We start from the raw sequence: 6254 nt of genomic DNA, 5'->3' as shown, positions 1-6254 counted from the left end.
GCATGAAAACCTCCCTAAAAGATTTCAATTATTATGTTTGATTGCACCTCTTGTTCTGACTGCACATGACAGACATTTACCTCAGTTTGATTTTAGCTTCATTACATCTTACTCAACCATTACATCCTTTCCATTCCTGCAGAGGTTTACTCACCCAGAACAATCAGCACAATGAAGTTGTGTTAGAAAAACCTGTATAACTGTACACTCAAAAAAATGAAACGTTGACTTTAATTAAAATTATTTTGTCAACAGGTTCCACGAAATTGAATTATGTTAGTTTAAAGCAAAAATCTTTAGTTCATCTAATTTAAAAAAACTACTTAAGATTAACAAGACATATTTAAGACTAACTAAATCAAGTTATGTTGTATGAACATAGATGATATATTTTCAGGTTAGATAGTTTAGATTAGTTACTTCAACACATTTCTTATTTGTGGCAGTAAAATGTTAAATTTAAGTTAGATTAATTCAAATATTATATTTTCAGCCACCTTGTGCTTTATTAATTAGTTTTACATAAATCTATTTTGTCAACAGGTTCCACACAAATGAATTAAGTACATCCAACTTATTTTTTTAAATTTATTTTATTGCCAACACATTCAGTGAGCATTTGTGTAAACCCAGTCCAAAATAAAACACAACAGCTCATTAGGGTTAGTAATTAACAGTATGTAGACAGATGCAACATCAAGACTTTAAATTAAATGTCTGTATCTACCAGAAATAGAAGAAAAAAAAAACGCATTGAAGATCACATAACACATTGATAAGATGACACTTGAGTTATGCACATGTGATGCTAGTAAGGTCTGTGAGTGTTTTTTTCTTTTAGTGTCTAAAATGGATAGCAAAGTTGCTATTTGCAATGATTGCTTAGGGTCAGTCCAGTAACACAATGCCAATGAAGTGCTTTCCTTTAACAATGCAAAGTGAAGTGTCCACCTCAACAGCCACAATTTAAAAAAAAAAAAAAAGTAACAACAACAACAACAACAACAACAATAATAATAATAATAATAAATAGTCCACTGATATTAGCAATCAAAGAAAATTACATCACCATCCCAAATAAAACTTTAACAAAACATGCCAACATTATGGTCTAACAATAAAACAGCTTGTCAGCGTTCAGTTTTTTTTGCAACAGCACAGCAGTAACCATTTAACACTCGCCACTGTCAACATTTATTTTACCAGTGTTTGGGCAAAAAACTTCAGATGGAAACATTTTAACATGGAAACAATTGTTCGTCTTTAAAAGTCCACAAAATATACATTCATCCTGCATTCCCAACTTGGATGATCTGATATCCTCGTGTTGGGGTTGTTCCCAGACCATCATGAAAATGTTGTTCCAGGTTCAACATTGCAAGTGACCAATCACATTGTTGTGACGTTATTCTATTCCAAGCCATTCGTGCATTTATGAAATTCCAATGTTGCAAGGACAATATCAATTCTGCTTACTGTTTATTAAAGGGTTACGGTTAGGGTTAGGGTCAGTTGATCGGCGGACAGAGGCGGTTTCACGCAGCTTAAGTACAGTTTTTTGTTTTACGCCGGTTTTTCCCGAAGTCGCAAAAGTATGACGTCACAACATTCTGATTGGTCACTTGCAATGTTGATCCTGGAACAACATTTAGTATGATGATCTGGGAACAACACCAACACGAGGATATCAGATCAACCTCCTAACTTACCCTTAATTTTAGTATGTATTGCAATTACCTTTACAATGCACACAATGTAACACAAACTGAATATGAACATATTTCCACCTCATAACAATATGCCTTGAACGCTAATATACACACCACCCTTCAACATTTCTGGTGCAGAATCATCTCTCAATTAAATCCTTTAAATCTCAATACTTTTGATTGTCTCTTAGCTTTCAGTCTTGAGGTTAACTGAGATTCAGTGCATATATCCCACCCATTAAGAGTGCACATGCAGAGGCCAGGTCTTCCAGGTCATGCAGGACACACTAGATGGTTATACCCACTGTAGGGTAATTTCCAATAAACCAAGTTCAAAAAAGAAGAGTCTATGGCTGACGCGTGTTCCTGGTTTCCAAAAGAAATGCTTCCAGTTGCATTATGATTTGAAGACTGTTTATTTATTACAAACGGAAGATGTAACAATGAACTCCTTCCTAAAAAGCATGAAAGTTCCAAAAAATAGCAGTTATCCAGAACTAGCTGTGCACACGGTCAGAAAACCGTGAGACTCCTAACCTCTCTGTCCATGCTCCTCCCCTTCCCTCTCACACAGGGTTTCATGCTACTATTGCACTTACATAATTAAAGTGAGAGGTACCCCCTTTTAGGTTCCAATCCCAAAACAGTGACTTAAAATTACTTTATGTAAACACATATATTTTCACATTTATTAATCCTGAAAAGATGACTTATGTAATGAATCTATGAATTATAAAACAAACATGAACTCAATCGTAAATAAAAATATAAAGCAGACGTCTGGCGCTTACACCCACATCGGCTGGAGGAGTGCTGGCATCAGCTCTTTCGATGGTAAAGATAGCAAGGGTAATTTGTTCCAGCTCCCTCTGAACAGCTGTAGCTTAGACACAAAAACATAGAAAAATGGCATCCAGTTTTAAAAAAAGAAAGAAAAAGGGCCAAAGCTACCCTTTAATGACGTAAACACAATATTAGGAACATGCACCCCAGTGCGCCACTATTTTAGACTACAGATTCAACGATAAATATAAATAGTTTGGGTATACAAGAAGATTTCCCAAAACATTTAAACAGGTTCCATGCAAATTACAACAACAACAACATTACAACATGCAACAACATTAGTTATTCAAAATTTGGTTTAATACAGATAAAAAACTAAACTAAAATTACCAACCAATTATTCTTTGAAGAGGATGCTTGGGTCTTCATTCAGGTAAAAAGGTAGTGCCCTGAGGACACACTCCCTCCCCTTTTCAATGGTTTCCTTCTGTAGAGAGTGGCAGAGATACAGGAAGAGAAAACAGATATACTTTAGGATGACAGAAACTCACATTATACGCAAAATGAATGACATATCCACTGCACAGATAGACATGTACACAAGACCAACTAATCATCACATGGACATGAATAGTTAACCTGTTGGGCAGGGTTTCCACCACATTATATATGTCCATAATGGAGGTAAAGACAAACTAATACATCATCTTTTTTGCATTCAAAACATAACATAAAAACATTCACTTCTGGTTTAACCTAAATCAAGGGATCAGATTTTACATATGTTTAGGTAATTTAAATTTTCCAACGTTTTGAGTACCAAACTTTGTCTTGCTTAATATAAATGTAAGTGCACTGTGCAGCTACCATACACTAGCTGTTTAAATTTGAAAATGATCTTATTAGCCATAATATTTTGCTACCAACAGAATAACGCACCTGTGTGGCTGGGGCCAAAGTTTGTCTAATTTTCTTCCCTGCAACGCCTCCTTTTTTCTTGAAGACTTTTATGAGCTGGTCAGTGTATTGGTCAAGTTGTGTAAAAAGCCTTGGAACATGTGCAGCAGTAGTAATCCTCACATATTCTGCTTCCACCTGAAAATATGTCAACAAACACAACATACTGTACTGTAAATATACATACTATATGTACACATATACAAACTAAAACTAATGTAGTAAGACCTCATTAAAGCTATAATTTTAACACAAACATTTACACAAAATGCTAATGGAGCCATTACAGCTTTTATTGTTATTTATCAAGTTCCAAAAAATATTGATCACAGCTGATCTGAAAAGAATTTCATGCCTCAGGCCCTTGAACTGCAACCTTTACCATGGTTCAGATGTGGAGAAGAAATAACAGGGGCATGGGATGGGTCACAAAAGAAAACTTAACTTATAAAACAGTTTTGTTTTTAAAAGTATAACAGTTCACATACCACATACAAGCTCAGCAATACCACATACACCACATCAGTATAGGAGGGAGCAGGTAAAGGCAGGATCTGAGATTTATAAAGAAAAAAAATAATTAATTCCTTAATTTCAAGAAGCAAATTATTGTTTGAATTACAACTAAATAAAATACTACTCAGAAGAAAAGCAAGAGATTGACACTGCCATGTGCTAACTTTCTATAGAAGCAATTATCACCAGGTCTGTCGACCTCCATTGTCTGTCCACTCATATGTCTTGAATAATTTTATTAAAAAAATTAAGTGTGTACTTTCACAAACTGTAATTTATAACTACATTGATATGTATAACTCCGCTAGGAAACATGCTGTATTTACAGACCATTTTTACATAATACAGATTACTGATAGAGCAGAACAATGGTGTCACAGTGGCTTTCGCCCTTGACTTTTTGGATTTTAAATGTCACTTTATGCTATCCTTGCTATCCTATTCGATATTTCCGACTCTCGGATTACAGAAAAGGAATCCCAAGAAAGCAAATGGAAAAATAACCCCTTGAAAGAATAACCCCATGAACCCCTGTAGCTAATCCCTTAATAAAACAAAAAACAATAAAAATGTTTCTTACACAGTCCACAAAATAAGCATGTCCAGGACCCAGTAAAACTAATGTAAAACAAGCACACGCAAACGATATAACATGTCTTGTAAGACAAACGCAAAATATAACCATGCTGGACATATAGATACTACACAACATAGTCAAAGAAAAAAGTGGTCTTACCTCTCAAAGAAACAGCAGCTTGGCGCCAAAACAGCCTTTTTCAGTTAAATTTGAAGTCTTGCGCATGAGCAGGCACAAGCCGTGAAACCTTCTTGTTCTGCGCGGTTTCATTACAACTGTTTTTGCATTACTGCCACCTTGTGGATATACAAGGTATATCGATCCTAATTGACTTAAATGTTATGCGATCAAGTAACACATTAGTATTATGTACGTTGAATAATAGACACAATTACGTAGACTTGATTAGAAAAACATATGTTAACTTAACAAAAACATATATTTTAAGTAAAATGAAAATAAATAATTAATATACACTGAACAATCCACCTCATTCATTTTTTTGAGTGTGTATTAGGCTTTTAACACCTTTTTTTAGGTCTTTTTTTCTTGTTTCAAACCCAAAGTTTGAAACTTAAAAAAGGGGCTTTTCTCGGCAGCATCACGTGATCAGATTGTCATTCACATTAGGTCATCTCTTGTTGGTAGAAACAGTACACCTCGTCGGTCTGGAAGAACTCCGCCCCAGCCCATCACCTGATCCTTCTTCTTGCCCAACTGCCGCTCGTTCTCTCCATTTCACCATGTGTGCACCACTCCCTTCCTTTGAATTATTTGTTTCTTAACTGTCAATGATTTCCAGTCGGCCCCTCTGAATTATGTAATCTGTGTTCTGGGAACATTTTAAAGAACTAATTTGAAATATTATTGTTGTTTCGAAAAACTACGAGATGCTAGGCTGATGATTTCTTTTTTAATTTCTTTAATTTACTTGAATATAAAAGTTTACCTCCAGACAATAGACATGAGCGCTTGGAACTATATTAAAAGGAATTCTAAGTCCAGCTATTGTCTGCAACCACATGAGGACAATGATGACGCTGTTGTCTCAACTGTGGTTACAGACTGAGTCAATTTCTGAGAATTTAACAGTGATACTAGCAAGATGGGTTTTTTTCTACACATAACATCTCAGAAATGCTGGAGGAGCTTGAAGTTTCACAAAATTAAAAACAAAAGTGTATAAATATTTCCAAAGAGGGATTAAACGATATGGGCAGATTAAAGGTTTAATGAACACAGTAATCATCATAACAAGAAAAACCACAAGAACCACACCATGTAAATTGAAATCAATAGTTTCAGGCTGGTCTTATCCAGAGTGTCAAGTACAAAAGCAAAGCTGTGTATTATTCATCTCTGATATGTGTTGTAGTACAACGGCTCAATACAGTGGTGCAGCTGTTGTTGGGGACTTCCTGACTTCCAACTGGTGAGAGGTGGCGTGATGTGGATGAGGTGACTGCAGTGTGTGTATGTGTGTGTGTGTCTGTGTGTTTGTTTGGAGTTAGCTGGAGTTTTCAGACGGGCTTTTGCATTATCTAATTAAAGGGCAGACAGAGACAGTGGTGTGATATCAAGCCTATCTTTCAGATGGGTGAACACACTCACACCCATTTGCTTGCTCTGATAACCAGCCTCCTGGGAACTCTCGTCCGAAGTCAAACTTTTTGTCGCACAGAACAAAAGTGTAAGCCAGAACAGTCTGA

General features: G+C 35.6%; 1 long non-coding RNA gene across 2 annotated transcripts; it reads right to left on the bottom strand.

Annotated features, from left to right (window-relative positions):
- Positions 1 to 376: 376 nt before the first annotated feature.
- LOC309718567 lies at positions 377 to 4855 on the bottom strand. 2 transcript variants are annotated; one of them, XR_014280011.1, is made up of 5 exons: positions 4549 to 4698; positions 3941 to 4006; positions 3435 to 3590; positions 2890 to 2982; positions 377 to 2592 (listed from the first exon to the last, which is right to left on the bottom strand). It is a non-coding gene; the product is annotated as an uncharacterized lncRNA (long non-coding RNA). The 2 variants fall into 2 exon arrangements; XR_014280010.1 differs by lacking the exon at positions 4549 to 4698 and adding an exon at positions 4705 to 4855 and having other exon boundaries at positions 378 to 2592.
- Positions 4856 to 6254: the final 1399 nt, after the last annotated feature.

The sequence above is a fragment of the Aulonocara stuartgranti genome, assembly GCF_965226115.1.
Source record: "Aulonocara stuartgranti genome assembly, chromosome: 12".
In the NCBI taxonomy this organism is placed as follows: domain Eukaryota; kingdom Metazoa; phylum Chordata; class Actinopteri; order Cichliformes; family Cichlidae; genus Aulonocara; species Aulonocara stuartgranti.
The sequence above is the reverse complement of the archived record's forward strand: the minus strand, read 5'-3'. Positions and strand labels throughout refer to the sequence as shown.